Source organism: Lepidochelys olivacea, assembly GCF_965140295.1.
Source record: "Lepidochelys olivacea isolate rLepOli2 genome assembly, chromosome: 4".
NCBI classification, from domain to species: domain Eukaryota; kingdom Metazoa; phylum Chordata; order Testudines; family Cheloniidae; genus Lepidochelys; species Lepidochelys olivacea.
Window position 1 is genome coordinate 45,778,207 of NC_140414.1, and position 20,643 is coordinate 45,798,849.

At 39.3% G+C, this 20,643-nt stretch overlaps 1 long non-coding RNA gene across 3 annotated transcripts in view; it reads left to right on the plus strand.

Moving 5' to 3' along the window:
- The window catches only part of LOC311519941, a 202,270-nt gene that overhangs the window by 99,185 nt on the left and 82,442 nt on the right, over positions 1 to 20,643 (plus strand). Inside the window, exon 3 of one of the 3 annotated variants that reach the window (XR_014711425.1) lies at positions 20,443 to 20,509. The exons of the other annotated variants lie outside the window; for them this stretch is intronic. This is a non-coding gene — a long non-coding RNA (uncharacterized lncRNA). Of the gene's footprint in view, positions 1 to 20,442; positions 20,510 to 20,643 lie in introns of those variants that run through there. 3 annotated transcript variants of the gene reach the window in all.

Genomic DNA, 20,643 nt, shown 5'->3' on the forward strand with positions numbered 1-20,643 from the left:
GTCCTGTGCCTTAAAACAAAGTTCTGTCTTTTTTTTCCTGCAAGACACTGTCTCGTTCAACATCTGTCCTATGGACTGAATGAGGCAGAGGTCCTGTAGAGCTGACAGTATGTGATAGGTTATTAAGGGCTCTACCATTTTGGGTAGATTAAGGGGCAACCTTATTTCTGGCATTTCCTTACTTAACTTGGCAACATTAATGATCTTTTAACACAGTGGTGGGTTTTGTTTTTGTTTGTTTTTGTTATGTGTAACTTCCTAGGTTTTCTTAAAAAAAAAAACCCAAACTTGTGGAGGTTGTGGGGTCCCACAGAGATCTGTAATTGGACTTTTGCTATTTAACATTTTTCAGTGACCCGGAAGAAAACATAAAATCGTCGTTGATAAAGTTTGCAGTTGAGACACACCCTGTGGGACTGGTAAATAATGAAGAGCACAGGTCACTAATACAGAGTGCTCGGGATTGCTTGGTAAGCTGGGTGCAAGCAAAAAATGTGTGTTTCAGCATGGCTAAATGTATAGATCAAGGAACATAGAATCTAGGCCATACTTACAGAGTGGAGGACTTTAGTGGAGGACTCTGTAAAGGAGTGAGGGGTTATGGTGGATAATCAGCTGAACATGTGCTCCCCGTGCAACACTATGGCCAAAAGGGCCAAAGCAGTCCTTGGATGTATAAACGGGGAGTGTCAGGTAGGAGCCAGGGAGGTTATTTTACCTCTATATATTTGGCACTGGTGCTACTGATGCTAGAAACTGTGTCCAGTTCAAGATGTCCACAATTCAAGGAGGATTTTGATAAATTGGAGAAACTTCAGGGAAAAGCCACAAGAATGATTAGAGGATTAGAAAACATGCCTTGTAGTAATAAACTAAAGGAGCTCAATCTACTTAGTGTGACAAAAAGAAGATGCAGGGGTGACATGATTACAGTCTATAAGTACCCACATAGGGAACAAATATTTAATAATGGGCTCTTCAGACTAGCAGATAAAGGTATAACATGATCTAGTGGGCAGAAGTTGAAGCTAGCAAAATGCAGATTAGAAATATGGTGTAAGTTTTAAATAGTGAGACTAAGTAACCACTGAAACAATTTACAAAGGGTCATGGTGGATTCTCCATCACTAGCAATTTTTAAATCAATATGGGAATGTTTTTCCAAAATATATGCTTTTGGAATTATTTTAGGAGAAGGCCAATGGGCTTGCATTATACAGGAGGTCAGACTAGATTATCACAATGGTCCCTTATGGCCTTGGAATTTATGAAACTGAAAAAAACAGAAATACCATCATGTACTAATCCCTTGCATGGATCATCAGCAGAGTGAAGCCAGGACCTTTGGATCCACAGCAGACCGCTACTATTTGAACTAAAGGAGTAACGGGTAGCAGTAGTAGGCTGCTGTTTTCTATGTGGGCCAACCACTAGAGGGCAATGTGACACATACTTTGCTAGTGGCTTGCCCAATATTTGCTAAATATCAGAGAAATGTTGGAAATCCAGAATCTTTGGTTCTGCTTCTGACTGAAGGGGAGTGAGGTCTTTAGATTACAGATAGCACAGCCAAGTGTAAAACTGGCAGTTTCATTCAGAAATGCAAGGTGGCTCGGTGAATGAGACATGGGTCTGCTGTATCTAGGAGGAGATCTAGGACCAGATTCTAGCTCCTGCTGAAGACCTTTTACATTATTCCAGCAGCATACATATTCCTTTTGGAAGAGGCTTGCAGCTCTCCCCTGGGACTAAGGAAAATGAGACAGAGCCTAAAATGGAGTCCACTACAGCTTGGCTGGTGGATTGCTCTGGCTTGGCCCGATGGACTGTGTGTTAGCATTGAGAGAGAAACTTTAACCTAAGGACTTTGAGATTCTATATGCCAGGTGACTAATAAATTGTTACCTTGTTTGAAAAGGCTGCTTACTGTTGCTGCAAATACTCAATGAGAACATTGCTCCCCGAAAGGGTACAGTAAATGCCTCCCATTAGAGTCTGGTTGGCTGGATTCACTGCAGGGAGCCACGGAGAGTGATCAGGATTGCTGGTGCCCAAAGGCCCAGTCTTGGAGGCATGTGCCTGCCCTGGTGGAACTATGTGGGCCCTAGGAGCCCAGCACACTAAAGAGGTTACTCCCAAGGGAAATAGTTACAGGCTGAGGCATAGACCAGACCCTGTGAATCTGTGACAGAGGAGTGTGGAGCACAGCCATCTCTTTCTTGGAGTTGCACTTGCATCAGGAAAGAGCTGTAATTTCGGGCAGCCCTCACGTGGTCCACGGAAAGGGAGAGTGAGCTCTTTGTGCCCTCCCACAAACTGCATAGCCATGCAAGGACCAGCCACAAATTAGCCCTTAATAAAGCAGCATAGATGTAGCCTGTAGGCATTGACGGATGAATGGATTTATAACCCCAATGTGCAATCCACTCTCCTAGGTATAGAATGGAAAAAAAATTAAAAGTATTGACTCCTTTGAATTTTCTCAGTGGATCGTCATGAAGCTATTTAGCCCAGATGTTTGTATAAGTCTGATGCATTAGGAAGTACGGCATATTGTGGCCAAGTGTTAACGTACTGAACTATAATGTAAAACATGTAAGGATCCTGGCTTCCAGAATTATTAGAAGGTTTTTTATTATACCAGTTATGCTTCCTTATCCAGATAAATTTCTTCAGTGTCTGTGTTTATTATATTAGTGCACTTTAAAACAATGCTGACTGTGCTACAGAAATACTTATAAGAACCATAATGTTCTTTCTACACTGCAATTAGACACCAATGGCTGGTCTGTGCCAGGTGGCTTGGGCTAGTGGGCTAATTGCAGTGTAGACATTCAGGTTCAGGTTGGAGCCCAGGCTCTAGGACCCTGTGAAGTAGGAGGATCCCAGAACCCAGGCTCCAGACAGAGCCCGAACATCTACACCACAATTAAACAACCCCTTAGCCCATGAACCTGAGTCAGCTGGCATGGGCCAGCTGCACATTTTTAGTTATAGTGTAGACCTACCCTCAGATGCTAACTAGAGAGTAATGCAAAATCCTTGTGAAAGGAGGACCAAGGCTAGTTTTGAACCTCAGCCTTGCACTGCAAACGTCATGCCAATAAGCCACACAGGTGGACACCACATGAGCAAGTGAAAATATGATGGTGAGATATTTGATGACAACTTGGTGTCCATAATACATTTCATTCACTGCAGCGTTCATATGTGCATCTGTTATAGATTTAAGTATTTGTAGGGGTAGTTTTAAAGATATTTAAGTAGGTGCAATATCTATATTTAAATGATTTAGCAAAAGGAAAGGATTGTAAAAGGGCTATGAAACGGCACAGAAAAAGATGGAAGAATGTGCTCACAAGAAGGCAAAATAGAAATGGATTGGTACACCCTTAAGAAGTGAAATGTAATAAAGCACTGTCTATAGAGAGTTTGTTTTATAAAACCAATTGTTACAATTATATAGAACTGTTTAAAAGAAAATATTACTTAGCTCACATCCTGGCAGATAAAAGTTTTTGTATTTATTCCTCAAAAGCTGTTAAACTCCTAAATCAACGAAGTTACCCCGGGTACAGTTCAAAAGTCTGAACTTTACAGTGCACTGTAATCGTAGTGTAGGTGTTCACTGGATTATGCTTTATTGGCCTGATTCAAAGCCCACTGAAGTCAGTGGAAAAAATTCCATTGGCTGACTTCTTTGGAGTTGGGGTAAGGCCTCAATTTGGAATACAGATTGTATAAAAGACAGCATACTAAATAAAGTTGTATTATTTTGTCTTGAAATAAATAATATTGGGATTTCTATTGGTTCCTTATGGTCTTGCAATATTCCTTATGTAGCCCCTCAAAACAAAAGCAGGTGAATTCTGTAGCTTTCCTTGTCTTCCGAAAACAAGCAAGTGTTAATAGGTTTAGAATGTGCATGTAAACTAAAGCTGTATTGGTGCCATCTATCATACTGCACCAGTCACCACCATGATAAAATAGCCCATGGAGGGTTTGTTTCATTTCTAAAAGATGGATTCCTCTGGCAACTAATTTCCTGTATGCCAAATGCAGGAGATAAATAGATATTTTCTGCTTACCATTAGACTGTACTTCTTAACAACTGTTTCAACTTACATCTCTACTTAGTTTTTTAATTTTCAAAAATATTTTGGGAGTTTAAATTAGATGAGAAAATTAAACTTTTAAAATGGAGTTTTTAAAGTGACAGCAGGTGGCAAGATTTTTCCTCCCATATGCTAGATCCTAATGACCAAACTTTACATTACTTATTGATAATTCAAACCATTCCATGCAATTTTGAGTAGGATACAGTCTTGAGTAACTGTTAGACAAAAGTTGATGACATTTGTAATGGCCAGATAGCCCTTTTCTCTGAAACACAAAGAATTAAAATGTAGTTAAGGGAAAAAGTTCCAATTTTTTAATATATAGCAAATTGCTCTGTGTATTTTTTCCAAAGTGCTCCTCTAGAAACATAAGTGCTCATGGCCCAAAGGTTAAACAAAGTTAATAAATATCTATAATTCTTTGTCATCTTACTGCCACAATATGTTTTTCCTGTAAAAGAATAAGTGAACATATTCTTTAACCATTTGTGATGGGGGATACAAACCCCATGCTGGGCAACAAGGGGTTAAGGAGCTCCTCTGAGCTCAGCCAGCCCTGCCCCGCCATGTTTGCAAGAGATACAGACTGGAGGAGTTAAAAGGAGGCAGAGCAGCTCATTTGGGGACAGGCCATGGAAGACAGCAGACCTGCAACTCACAGCTCTTGAGTAAAAGAGCTGAGGGAAGGCAGGATCTCTCCCTACAACTTCCCAGAGGGCTCTCCCTGAGCGAAGGGAGGACCTTCTTCAGATTCCCTCCCTGCCTCCCCTCGTCCCATATTAACTCAGTTTGTTTGCGTTAGTTTCCCTTGTTTCATTTATACACTACACCACCAGGTGTCTGACTTAGAACTGATCTGGCAAAGGGCCAAGCCATAGAAGGAGGCAGCAGCTGCCCTGAAAGCGAGGTGCCTGCCATGCCACACGTGGCCACAAGGGAGGTGCCAAGTGGTGAGCTTATGCCCTGCATGCCACCTTACCACAGATGGCAATCGTAGGGTGTTAGGAAGTGTGAGGACAGCCTTAAGGTGTCCCAGGCTGTCAGACCTTTTGATAGCTCTCACAGGTCCCTGGGCCAATGCCAAGGGGAGTGGGAGTGCCTGGGCTATCCTACTAAATCCCCACCCTGTCCAGGATGAAGTGCCTAAGCCTGACCTCTAGGCAATGCTCCCCATGAATGAAGGCCACTTTACTGTTCTTTTAATTAGGAAGATGGCAGACACAGCCGTGAATGTTCAGCTGTTTGTGAACACACAATTTTCCACCAATCCATAGATTAGGCATTAGAATAGCTTTTTGTGTTAGCCCACTGGAAGTTTGGAGTCAGTCCTAAACTGTATCTTGCAAACTGTGCCTGACAACACAGGCCAGAAAGGGAAAGAACCAGTAATGTAGACTGTTTCCACTCTCTAGACTGTAACACAGTCTAGAGTACAGAAGCCCTCAGTGCACTTTTTAGTGTATAAAGGTCTAATACATAAAACCACCTCAAATTCTGACCTAAAGAAGCCTTCCCTTCTAGGTTTCATATTACAGTACTGGAATTGCTGGCTGGCTATTGAACAGTGTATGTAGTAAGGGCCACTTTGGATACCACTGTTCTGGAACCTCTAAAAATGAGGTAGATCAGTGCATTCACAGTGAAACTTAAGAGTATTTCAGTTCCTGCACGTCTCTTCCACTGGACACAATGTCATGACCCAAATACTCAAGAGTTTCAGATTAAAAACATCATGCATCTTTGGTACTAAATATGATAATATTGTGACAAATATTCTGTCTTTGTTTCAAATAAAATCCCAGATATTGAAATGATAGCTTCAATATTATAAATGTTGTTACCCCGTTCAATCCTCTCCACTGCATAGGCATTCATTTTCTTTGCTAGATAGATAGATAGATAGATATCAGTCGATAAAGACCTGAGCACAAAATAACACTTTTATTATCTTGTTTCCACACTTGCATTTTGCAGGATTACTCATATAATTCACACTAAGATTGCTTCTAACCAACTCTAGGATACCTCCAAAGAGACCACCTTGATCAGCTACCTTTATGGTTTTTCCGGGGGCCAGTGGCTCCACTAAGAAATTTCCTGATGTCTAGCCTAAACTTTTCTTTTCTTAGTTTTATGCACAGCATATGATGTCTGAAGAAATACTAAATATCCTACTTTATTCAGCAACGGAGGCACTGGGAAAACTCCTGCATAGAAAATAACCGCTCAAGCAGTTGTGGCTGGAATTAGTCAATGGTAAGATTCTCATTGACTTCACTGGGCTTTGGACCAGCACTTCTTGCTGAATGTGGTGGAATTCCTTGTTCAGTGAGCCACCTTGTTTTGATCATTAATGGCAAAGGGAGAAATGGTAATCTTTACAACCTCACTGAAGAGACTGAATCTTTGGTACAAGATGACTTCCACACAAATACATGCATGCACACACAGGAAAACACATGCTGGTAAAAACTGTAGCTGTTCAGTTATATCACAGTGTTAATGACATTTACTTAACACTGGTGAACATTTATTTATTTTCAGTATAAACTGACTGAAGTGAGAAATTGTCTAGCAGGAACAGACAAGGATCACCTCGAGAGGTGACATTTAGTACCCCATAGATTCTGCTGCTGATACCCTGCTACAAACTATTGATTTTATTTCTATCATTCCCAAATCTCATGTGGTAACACTTTCATCTTCAGTAGGACATCTTGGTACTTGTTAGTATTTCTAGCAACAGCATCAGCCATTTTTGAGAGAGTCCCAAGATTAATTTTTGATGGATTAGCTGTAATATTAGATCAGCTGTAGAATGTTTTAAGCAAACAAATATTATTCCACTGTGATTCTATGATAGCTGTTCCAATGTTTTTGTCCCAGATTCCATTAGGGAATTAGGATTATAAAATATATCTGATTAGAGGTGGGAATAGATGTCAAAGGCCCTCCATCTAACCAGTTTTATTTCTCCCAGATGTTCTGAGATATAGATTTGATACACTATCCTCCCCCTGGCAAATCCATACTGTACTTCTCCAATGATTTCTTAATTTAAAATATGTTTTGGGTTGGATTTATTATCGGAATTTTTGTTTCAGCTCTTGTTTGTGAATCACTTCATTTCCCTCTCATTGCCCCGATCCCAATGGGGATTTCTGTGGATCCATTAGCAAAGCTTTTTCTTTGCAAATGAACAAAGGTCCTGATGCTGCCAATGTTTCTTTCTCAACACCTCTGAGAGCTGTCCTTTTTCTTCCTATCACCACAGATACATCTCTTGTTCAAGTTCTCATTATATCGCACCTTGACTACTACAGCATCCTTCTCCCTGACCTTCCAGACACACACACACTTGTTCGTCCCACTGGTTAATCCATACAAAATACAACTACTCATGTCACTTCCCACGTTGAATGCCTTCACTGGCTGCTCGTTTATCATTTGAGCCTCATGTCACCATCTTCAAAGCTTGATATAATCTCCTCCCTATTTGTACTTCCTTGTCAAACTTCACATTGCCCCCAGTCCAGTCCATTCCATTGGTGCCTCCATCCTTGTCCACCTATTTGTCAAATTCTATTACGGTCACCCCTTTGGTTTCTCCTACGTGGTCTCCTATGAATGGTACCACCTTCCAGAACTCATGTGCAGGGCCTTTGCTCTATTCACACTTAAGTCCCTTTTAAAGACCCACTTCTGCTGTGCTGCTTGCAATGAATCAAGTTGACTTATGCATAAATTGCTTATTGTTGTTCCCCTACCACTAATCTGTCTGCTTCTCTTTGTCCTTTGTGAGCAACTCAATTGTGAGCAATTTCTGGATGTCCGGAAAGTATCGAATGTATCATGGATACTGCTAAGAAATAATAATGATCCAGCACACATTTACTCCTGGGTAGCCCTGTTTAGTTCATGGAATTAATCGTGTGTGCAAAGCTACCTACATATGGAAGTGTTAGGCAGATAAAGGCCAAAACAAGGATTTCAGATTTTCGCCCAACTAAAATATTGCCTTTTTTTTTTAAATTGCTCTCTTCACTTTTCTTATGGGTTTTGCAAGTACACCAAATCCCTCCATCCCTCTGTATATAAAAATGGTGAACGTGTAAATGCCAAATGAGCTGAGATCTACAAGTGTTTTTATGATGGCACAATAGAGAGCTTTAGGCAATTTTAAATTCTAGAGGCAGTATGTAGTCCTTTTGTTAAAATACACAGAACATAAACTGGAATGGCAAAATGGAGCACATGAACTAAAATCTAGCCTGCTCTACTGAATTCCACTGGAGATCTGATATCTGACACAGATGTTTTAAGCTTCAGACCTTATCATGTTGCTTGGAGACAACGGGATACATTTAAAAGGAAGAAACCAGAGGATCTGAGACCTTTTAATAGATTTCAGTCATACTAATTGTCATCCACCTAATATGGCACCAGAATTTCTGTACAATTACTATCCATTTGATCTAATACAATTAAATCTACACACCTTTAGGGAAGGTTCATAAGCACCAAAACTAAGTAAATACTGCAGTTTTTCCACACAAAATACTGTGCAAAAATTCTGATTCTATATAGGCACCACACAGATGCACAAGACAAAGAGGAGGCTCCAGAATAAGCATAAATAATCTATGCTTGCTTGATGTTTAGCGTCAAGATATTTCAATTTATTTTCAGTCTTGTATTTATTAAATATGGATAATCTCTGTAGCACTTTCTATGGTGCAGAAAACACATGCCACTTCTATATCAAGAGTAAACACACATTTGTTTACAGTTTACTCTCTTGTTCTTCCATTGCTCATGCTCAGCAGTTAACTAGGTGCTGTATGTTCTTTTCCTCCAAAGCCAAATTTTATGCTGCTGAAACAGTCAACCTACTGGATGGAATTCACTGGTACTGGAAATAATTGAAACAAATGAGACTGAATTTTTAAAAGGTCCTAATGATTTTATTGCCACTAATCAGAGCAGTAGTTAAGCAAACTAAGATAATGATAGGATAATCAGACTGCTCACTTCAGGATCTAAGGCTGGGACACCATGTATTCTCTGATCCTGGCTGCAGAAGTGCAGCAGAATCTTCCTTTTGCTTCAGAATTATGCTCCAGAATCCAAGCTTTCATTTAACCACCGTGAGCGCTGCAGACCGTTTTTTAACAAAAACCTTGAAAACATGAACCAAGTGTGAACCAATGGAGTTTTTAATATCCTGTGTCTGCAAGCAGCCTCAGACAATAATTCTGATAAGTGTTAATTTGTCTATTCAGCATCCTTGTGTAACTCATGAAACCTGACATTGGCAATGCCTGTATCAACATTGGGCAGTGAAACACTGTCCCCCTATCCCTGATATGCATTGACAACGTGGAGATTATAAAATAGAGTATCCTCAAAATAAATAACACTGAGATGCTAATTTTGATGAATCCCATATATGAACAGAATTTTACTGTATTGTATGTATTATTCACTTTCACGTTTAACTTATGAAAAACGTTGATTTATTTTTTATTTAAATGAAGTTGTTACAGATCTTCTCAGCTGCCACACGAAAATTCAGCAAAATTCAGGGACCTTGCTAAAGAATGTGGGTCCAAATTGTCACAGAGTAAATGCAACTTTGCAAGGGTGGGGGTGGCAAATATTAATTTAGTCCTTGTGGAGAGTATTACATAACTGACTAGACGTATAAAGAGACAGAATTCCTTTCTATGAAGCATGAATTGCTAGCCACAGTTAAAGAAAGGACCTCCAACAAGGGAGCTGGGCTAAATGGAGAACATGGGTTACTGTAATCAGTGGGAGATGCAGATGTTCAGCGCCTTTGAACAACAGGCCATTAGTTTTCAAGCACAAAATGTTTGCTGAAATATTCAGTAGTCCAAAGCAAGTGGAGGGAGTATGTGTGTCATATGTGTCTTAATTCAGGGGAAAAAAAGTCTTTAGGCAGTGAAACCCACCATGAATTTTTGTGAAGGCTTGCTCCATATGGAAGAGAGATGATGTATACATCAGTTGTGACACTAATGGAACTAGCTTTTCTTCAAGTTGAAGGAAGACCAGGCCCATTTCCCACAAATTGTTCGTATCCTTCAAAGACTTGTAGACTGTAATCCTTTCCCACTGAGCCATTGCTTAGGCAATACAATTTAATTTTTCATTTTTCTTCATAAATCTCTTTGGTTGCTTCCCTCAAAATTCTATCTCATTTTAGCAGAGCTACAGCTGGGAAGCTATAAAGTACTTTTGAAAATTGTAAATATCAGTGAATAACCAGTCAAATGTTCAAGGTAAATAAGGGATATCTCGAGAGAGGTCCCTGGATCGTACAGTAGTAGTTTTTCTATTGCATAAAAGATTGCTGCAGTTCCACTGCTGCTGGTCAAATTGAAAGATGTTACATAGTAATCATTGTAGCAGTAATCTTGAAATCTGAAGAAGTAACTCTACTTGCAAGTGAAGGAACAGTTTACATTTCAAAGAATAGGTAAGAATATAAATCAATAAGACACACAGTCACTAAACTACAAGAGGTAATTAAAAAAGCTATTATTCAATATACAGCATACCAATTCAGAGCGTCTAATCTTCAGCTAGCCTCAGTGTAGCCATTATAATGTTTTGCCTATACAATTGTTACATGCACAAAATCTGTATTTATATAAGAGGATTGACAATGGAGCACACAAGTCAAGGGGTGTGTGTGTGTCCAAAAGCAACATACTACTTTCAGGTACAATTTTAGAAGCTGATTTAGAATACCGGGTTGTTTGTGTCAGTGTATTCTGACTGATTTTAAGAAATTCTAATTGATCTAACATAAGAAGTAGCATTCAAAATGGTTGGAAACATAAGCTAAAACATTTGTGTATGTTTAACTAGCACAGGCTTCTTGAACACACTGAGGTCTGGGGAAAGAATTCTGGTCATGAAAAGCTGCGGAAATGTTTCAAATCAGGGAAATTACAGCGTTTCAGTGTGCAGTTTTTCATGGTGCAAACGTTACTTGTTTCCACCGTGCTACTACATTTCTGAGATTGTGATAAATGGGAGAACCATAATTAACTGTTCAAGGAACACAAGCCTTTTGGGGTTAGATGTCATCCTTGTTGCTCAAGTTCAAATCCACGAAGTAGAATTTTCAGCAGGCCCAGTGAAATAATTTTCCATTGATTATGCATCTAGGTCTTTAGTGTCTGAAGATTTAGCTGAGTTATATTTTTATGGGTTTTGTTTTGACTTCAGGCTATACAGCATGTTACACTACCCATTAGGGCTCATCCAGAGGCCTGAAGAACACTATTCTTTTCTTGCCAGATTATTCAGCCTGAAGACACTCAGGCTGCAACAGCTTGTCAGCTCCTAAAGAGAGGCAAAAATATTTTAATGTAGCATCTCTTTTCCCAGACCCGCCCCCTCTCAGTCCCCAAAACACAACATGTTTCTTGAATCAGATTGGGCAGAACCTCTTCCTGTACAGGGAGCTCAGGGCTGATTTAGTATCTCCTCGCTACAGAACAGACAACCTGTCCCTTAGTAACCATTGAGTACTGAAGTGGTTCCAGGAGGAAACAAATATCTAAAGAATGTCAATCCTCAGCTTATACTCACAGCCCAGTTAAAGGCATGTGCCATTCATAGTGCTGCTGTCTGTTTTAAACGCAGAGATGGTTTCTGCCATTATGCTACATGAAATGAAAAAACATATCACAATTTTCTAGAAGAAAAGGCTGCAGAGCCTCCTAAAGTGCTATGGTGCCCTTGCTGATGAATCTATGATGGACTCTATGATGCTAAAAGGAACAAAATCCTCAAAAGACACTCCTGCAACAAACATAGGCTGCCCAAATGACATCATGGTTGGATGCAAGGTGGGAAGAATCCTCTTCAGGTGGACTACTAGGATAACCCATGGAACATTGCAGATGGAGCAGGACAAATAGCATCTCAAATTGGGTGTTCCTCTGAGCAGCTGTGACTTTCAATGTCTTGCTAATGGCACAAAACTAGCATCAGTGAGCTGGACACAGCACAGCAATAGAGGGAGCCCTGGAAGTTGTTCGACCATGTATTTCCTGCACTCTGTCCCCAGTCTGCCATCATTCAGTGCATCTTTGATATTTCCAACAGGCCTATGTAAAGGTCATAGAGAACTAAGAAATATGAGAATCCAAACTCTGATTCTGACCACAGGCATGAAATAGCCATTGCCATGCACTAGACTCTCAGAGGATGTGTGCTGGTCATAGCTATATGTGATTTCTGCTGCAGGGTTGTTGCATTCTTTCATCCTCCCTACTTTTCAGGAACTGAATCCACTGCTCTCTCCAACTACTTTTCATTTTTGAGGGCACGCTGCAGTATGTTTTTGCTTCCTTGTGCATTATGGCATATCCAACTACCTACCATATCATTTTATGCAGAATGGCATCACACAATCCAGAACACACTATCAATTAACTGCATAGCAACTAGTCTGCAATAGACTATTCTGAACATCATAACAACAAAGATTAGAACAGGAAGTGATGAAATGTGACAATAATTGTACAATAGTAAAAGTGGAATACCGTACAAACCTAGCCCATTGTTCTTACAGCTCTAAAATTAGGGACAGGATATTATAAAAACATGTTAGAATATTATAAATTTATATACTGCTGGAAGAAATACATTTGTTTTAACCTCACAATCTTCTTGGCTGGATGGATCTTCAAAGGTTGGCTGCATCTTCAATCCTTATTAGCCAGGACAGCATATGTGGCTGAAAAGTTCTCTCTCTTGTGGCCAGACATTTTTGCAAGTCTGTTGTCTGTCTCTCTTCTTCAAGGCATCTCTCTGTTTCTGCTGCCAAGCCTTATGCCTTTCATTCACCAGGCATTCTGCTTCTTGATTGCCAGACCTCTTTCTTTCTTTGTCCCAAACCTCTATTTTTTTCCTTCTCTCTTTTTCTGGTCCTTCCACTTTCATTTCAAGGATCCTCTAGCTTTTTGTTCCCTCCCCCCCCCCCCACTATCCACCCCACTCTCATGCTCCTGCGCATTTACCACTCATCTTCACTGTCATTAACTCTAAGTTGTTTTTTTTTGTAATACTCTCATGTCCATGTTTACATGCCACTGTCTGTCCTGTTACTCATCTACATGCTAGATTCTAAATGGGTTTCAGAGGCTGTGTGAAACTGTCAGGGCATGTCTATACTTACTGGGGATCAATGCTGCGGCAATCGATGCAGTGAAGACCCGCTAAATTGACTGCAGATCCATTCTCCTGTCAACTCTGGTACTCCACCAAAAGGAGAAGCACAAGGTAAGTCGACCTAAGCCATGTCGACTCCAGCTACGTTATTCATGTAGCTGGCGTTGCATAACTTAGGTAGACTTACCCCTATAGTGTAGATAAGGTCTCAGTCAGACTCCGTTCTCCCAGATAACCTTACCTAATACCTCCATGAAACAGAAACCTTACAGAATTTAGCTCCTTTAAAAGCAGGGAAGTGTAAATTGATTTCAAAGCATTTTTACTATAGTTAACCATCACTATTTAAAACTACAGTCTTATTTCAGGGACTACTACAAGTTGTTGTATTTTGGAATGAAACCTAATATGAATTAATTAGGGAATAAAACCTTCTATATCATTATAGATATTCTATTGCTGTTCATGTTAAATAAAAATGGAGCTCTCTCATTATACTGAAAACAAATTGTATAGCATTAGGCACAGTCTCTTCTATAATACTGAATTTTTTCATTTGAAAATTAGGTAGCACCAAAATACTACTGACTTTGTAGACAATTCTTTGAAGTTTGACAAGTTTGTTTTTGTATTCATTTATTTATATTGGATAAAGAACGGCATGATACAACAGATTTTCCTGGGAGTGAGTCCAAAAAATGGTGATGAAAAGTTTCTAGCCAATCAGCTTGTCAAAAAGGAGTACTCCTTCAGCATGCAGCATTATTCATTTAATTTTTCATTAGCTCCTTTTATCGAACTACTCCAAAGGCAAGTAGCTGGTGTATGGAAACATTCATTTATGCCAGATCACTTGATAGTCCTAACTCTTCATGTCTGCAACAACAGACTGGAATACAGATTGACCGTTACTAAATAATAACAGCTACAACACAACCACACTAAAAAGGGAAGTTTAAACTATGCACTCCCAAATACCACATACTTGCTAAAATCTTCCCTAATGTTGGGTCTCTGTTCGTATATCATAAGTGAATGTTACTCATAAAGGGTTTGAACTCCCCAAGCATATGTGTCCACTTCCACTATTAAAGTGGATTCAGGTGCTTGGCATGACTATTTCAAGAAAGCCTGTCTGGAGATAATTGATAGCTTTGGTCTTATTGCCCCAATGTTCTCTATCTGGATACACTCATGTTGCATTGATAGAGATTTCCTATAAGTCACAAGCCGGCATAACACGTGGTAAGGTCTCAGACTTTCTTTTATTAATGATACCTATTTGCTCATTCTTTGATGACAAATTTCCCCCAATGAGCTTTTTTACACCTATTATAACACAATGAGAAATTCATATGTAAACCACAGCTGAACAGCAAACATTGTACTGTTTTCAGTAGAATGGGGCACGGGAGGGGGGAGGAGGTTGATTACTGGAATGTGAGTATGAAGCAATGAAAGGCAGACGTCCTAAAAAATAAACGTTTCAAACATATACTGGGGGAAAAAAGAGGATCATTTAACTATGAACTAATGTGTTGCATTTGGATGTGTGTGTGTGTCTGTCTGTGCAGCTAGACAGGCTGCTGTGCATGATGATGGGTAGTATAGTACACTTCAGAAAATAAGTAAGGGATGGTTGGCTTGGCTGCATAACTCATGAGTGGCTCAATGGAGAAATGTCATGAAGGAAAATAATATATTAATCTGCGATTATAGGTAGCCCTGGGTAGGCAACTTCAGCCCCCACTCCACTTTGCTCCAAAACAAAATTGACATGTCATTCAAGTGACATAGCAAAATGAGACAATTTAACTAATATTTGTAAGGTTTTTTTTCCCTCACAGGTTAAATCTGGCCTTTTATGTTTTCATATAATTTGTTCTATCTCACCATATTATATTCACAGTGGCCAATACAGTCTAAATCCTATTTAAATCCCACCAGAACCTGTGTGAGATGCTCACTCTGGCTCCTTCATGCCCAGTAAAAGGGAAAGAATGGCATAAAGGGGCCCTAAAAGTCCTGGTTCTGGTCAAGGAAGGATTCCTCCAGCATAGGCGCTGCAGAAGACAGCTGTAATGCTGCCTTCTGAGGACTGCCTCACAAGTCTAGTGTAGGGAGTCATGCCTGGAGGTTGGAGCAGAGGGGCAGTGTCCAAACACACAGTTCTGTGGAGATTCCAAGCAGTGCTGAGACCCATAGACCTGGGGAGGCTGCCAGAACTTAAGTCTCCCTGGGCTGCATAAGGTAGCCGGGGAGGCAGTTCAGTACTAAGAACAACCCACGATAGGAAGGGGGCAAAGCAGGCTTAAAGCCATTATAGGCTCCTTCCCCATCTCTTAGAGTTGCAGCACAGAATCTCGCTCCCTATTATGAGGACCTGAGGGGGACTTAATTTAGCTGGCCCTCTGCACAGGATTGAATTTCACCTATTGTGCCCATTACATTGCCTAGATACTGGTTTATGTTATATGTATTTATACAGTAGAACCAGTCCCCCCCCACACACCCACCCAACACACAAATAATTTTCCTAGATGAAATGAAGAGTTATAAGATGTTTGAATAATATACAAATGTGAAAACAGAGGAGAATTCCATATGCTGGAATGAGATGAGAAATTTAAAATCTCAAAAGAGCTAGCTGATATCAGACATTTCATGAAAGTTCATAACATTTGATAGTCTTCAAAAAATAACACTAGCTGCTCTGACCAAAATAAAGCCAATAAGCAAAAGCCTTGCTTTTATCTGTTAGTTTTTAGCTACTGATTATTTTTTACATTAGTTTGACAGACTTCATCTTAATTAACTCTAGTTGGCAAAGTTAATTATTCTAGCTGATGATGATGATCTTTCCTACTCTGAAGTCCAACAATTAAATGAAATTATATCACTCATGCAAATCAGGAGGATGTACATGTACTAAACAAACACACAAACCCTAACAATGAGATAATGACACATCTATGACAGATAAAATACATATTCAGAAACTTAATGTTTAAAGCTAATAAAATGCTTTGAGTTTCTCAGATGAAAGGTGCAACATGGATGCAGAACACTAATCATTAAAAAGATAGCCAGAGCTTTGTAAATTTTTGTTTTGTTTCATACCTCAAAATAAAAGGCGCAAAATATCTCTTTTGAGAAATGATCAGAAGATGGTGGCAATGGTAGGATGAACTATGTTATTGGTGACAAGACATCCAGCTCTCTCTCCCTTCATTCAGTGCTGTACTTTGTCAGGCCTAATGTCTGTTTGCTGTGAATGGCTACTAGCCTTTTGGAGTGCTGGTATGTCCAATAAGTTATTTTACGACAAGATAGTCTGGACTTAAAGCTTCACCCTGCACTTGTTTGAAACCAGTGGGAGCTTTGTTGTTCACTTCAATGGATGCAGGATCATTTCCTCAGAGCTTGATTATTAATAGTGGGACTTGATCCTGTGCACACTTACACGTTAGTAACTTTACTCATATGAGCATTTCTACTGAAGCCCCTATGGCCAAACACAACACCTGAGTGTTTGCGGGATCAAGCCATAAGGCAATAGAAGTCCAAGAACTATAAAACAACTGGTTTGAAGAGTCGTGAACTGACCCAAATGAAATTCTGGAGATTAGCTGTTTAAATCTGGACTTTGCCAGGATAAGGGCTGACATAGTAATTTTGTATCTTCGTGAAATGAGAGTTGTTTGAGGACAGCATATCTATCTTTTATGTGTTTAAGTATACTGGAAGATTTTTACACAGTCACATTGTTGACTCTGAAGGTTCAGCTTAAGACAATACAAGTAGAAAAAACTGCAGACCTGTTTGATTCTCTGAGAATAATGAAAAGACTAAAGGAGACTGAGAACCAGAGTAGTTAGTTTCCTGCATAGTTATGACATAACTGATATGAGATATGAAACATATATAAAGTCTTGTATGTAGAAATATTGTAGACCAGGCACTTGAAAAAACATTTTTCGAACACTGATGCTATTCACAAATTTGGGCCAAATTTGGCAAATGGTTTTCGCTAAAAAAAAAAAAGTGAAAACAAAATCATCCAAATGGCTTGTTTCAACATTTCATTTCAAGTTGATATTTTTTAAATGAAATGTCAATTCTAAACATTTTAAATGGTTTGTTTTGACTTACTTTCAAGTGTCGAACCTAGCTGTAGATCTTCAGGAGACTGCTCATACCAGTAAAGAGAGAGCCAGTAGAGTTATTGATGGGGGTGGGGGAAAATCCATGTAGACAGACAGGCTGACGGGGAAGATGATCTTAGCAGATAAATTTTGAATGGATGAAGGTGAGGAAGATGAATGTTGAGATGGCCAGAGAATGGTAAGATCAGGAATCAAGATGGGAGGTGATGAGGGCCTGAACAAGAAGAATGCTGGATTTTTGTTTAGGGGGAAAAAAAGATTTTAGAAGATTACTGAGAAAGAAACAGAAAAAAATAATTTTGTGACCTTAAAATGACTAGAGATAGCCTGGGGAGAACTCCCTTGGCACTTAAATGGGCACACAGAGGGCTTAGCGGATTAGATTAGAGAGTCTGTCTTAGTATCTATTATTGTAAAATCACATTGGAAACCAGAATTCATGGTTTTGTATAATTTTATTTTTCATTTAGAAGTGCTTTTTAAAAAAAAGGTGGTCGCCCTTTAGCAGAAGCAATTTACACCTGCACAATTTGCTCCTGCATTTTTGAGTCTGCAATTAAATTGCGGGCACAAGTGTGAACAGTTGCACATTTAACTATTTATTCATGGGAACAAATCAAATATTTAGACATCCATGTGCTAATATCTACACGTTCAGTTCATTGCAAGTGTAAATCATACAGTTCACATTTGTGGAAGTAATTTTTTTGGTAGAAGTCACTTGTGCCCACAAATTTATCCTTCAATTGAGATTTACTATTTCCAGAAGTAAAGAGAAGATTCAATTATACAGACCATCTTATGGAATCTATCAGATTTCTTTATCATCCATGTAGCCAATACAGGACTCCAGCCACAATTTGTTAGTCCTAAATTATTTCATAAAACTAAGTGCTGAAAAACTGAGATTATAAAGATAGGGTAACATCCTGGTTTGATTCAACTTTAGTAGTGTTTTTACTCTTTTTGCCTTGCTGATCCACTGAGAATGGAACATTCGCATCCAGCTGTCAGGAGGCTTATCCATTTTCATCTCACAAACAGTGGTGACAGGTGCATCTTGTCACACTGTGGTGTACATTTCAGGAGTTCATGACTGTGTTGTTCATCATTTGATGATGAGTATCAAGCATGGGTGACCATGTCGTTGAATACAATCAGGTGCACTTTGAACATAGGAAGTGGAATTTATTGCTGTTGACACATTTTGCAGTTTAAGAGGTCATCAAACCTTGGGCTTTTGAGGTATTTCATGCCTGTTTTTTAATTTCTAAATACAGCTGATTTATGCTGCTAGCTTTGTATAAACATGATATCTCAAGAATGTTTTTTTCACTGAATAGGTGCAATAGCTAACAGATACTAATTGAACAGCTTAAATGATAAAGGTAGCACAAATATAATACCTTGTAACTGAATGCTAAGCGTAGCATATATTTTACAGAACAATATATTTTTGTACCCAGCATTTATTTTCTCTGCCACTGTGCTAAGTTATTCAGTAAATACAACATTTCGCCTCACCAGAGTTCTCTGAATATGTATTCTCTGGAATAACATGATTTACCTCAACATCATCTTAGAGGAGTTAAATATAGACATCTGACTTTGGGCCCAAACCCACATTGCTTATACAATGCAAACCTCCATTAAAGCCAATGAGAGTTGTGTGCTCAGGAATGCAGGATCCTTTATGTAAACATTGATTTTAAGGAATCCTATTATCAAGTCAAAGCATGCCAAATTAAATAGGGAGCAGTGACCCAGACAAGATAAAAGAAGCAACCTGAATCCTTGCTCAGAACTTAGACCAAACCTTCTCTTGAGGTTTGGAAAGTTCAGTTAACTTAAAACCCAAACCACAGGTTTATTCATTTGAATTACAAGCCATTTTCCAAGCTGCCTTGTAAAAGACTCTTTTCTGTGTGAAAGATTCCGAAAGTGGTCATCTTCACCACCTCTCTAGCCTCTGGAGGCTCTGAGCTGCCCTCTCCTATCACTTCCATTGTCAGATGAGAAAATTCTGGTTAAACAACAGTCTTTAAGAAGCATATAGTGGACAAATTGGGGTTAATAGTCATTTTTAAGATGCACAAAACAAATCTTTTACATCTCTTTTGTCAGTCTATTGTCTACATTTACCATCACTTGTGATTCTAAGGAACTGCATCACCAGTTTTTAATCAATGATTGATGTGGTCACATGCACAAATTAATAGTAGTTTCCACAGTAGGAACACCCTGTCTATTTGTGGAGGCACAACAGTATCTCAGCACAAATTTCACTGATCTTGGAGGTGGTGAACCAGTCCTCAGGTAGTCCCAGGATTGAGAGACTCCGATACCTGCTCATAAATACGGAAGCTTGTCTAAAAGTTTCAGCTTGAACAGAAAAAGCTTACAGACTTCACCTTAGAATTGTCTTATTTTCACTCCTCCTAGAATAAACTGTTGAAATAACAAACTGACAACTCAAACTGTTGAAATAAAATATTCTTTCAACACTTTTCTGTCATCTGCTGTTTACTGGAACACTTTGCATATCATCCCCCAGCTGTTCTTGGGAACTTGCTAGTGAGCTAAGGTTACCTGAATATCCAAAGGCAGAGAAAAGATCTGGTGGATTAGAAAAGAAGATCCTGTCAAGAATTTGAGGCTAGACCCTACAAAGTACCTCCTATTGCTTTAAAAGACCCATTCTCATTTCCTTTATCTGAACTATTATATCAGGTCAGCTTCAACACCAAGGTTTTGATACCATATGGTGCTGAGCAACCCAATTGCTACTTCTCAGGCAATTTTTGCAGAATATCTGACTGCACAAACTACAAAGCACTGGAGAATCAGGCCCAGTGTTTTTTGTACCTTCAAGCATGAACATCAGAGATTGTAACTGGAAGCATAATGTATCAGCCAAAATTAAGTGCCAAATTCTGTCATTACAGCCTGAAGCAGTGCAGCTGCAAGTAGTCAGACACATAGTAAGACCTATCTGGCACAAGAGATATCCTGCCCTCAGAGGGAAGTATGTGGAGCCATTTCAATGTGACAGAAGGATGCTACTTGCTGCTACTGCCTTCTGGAGCGAAGGTATTCGTGTTGATAAAGATGGCTGCGTTTGTTGTTGACAGCAGAATATGCATTAG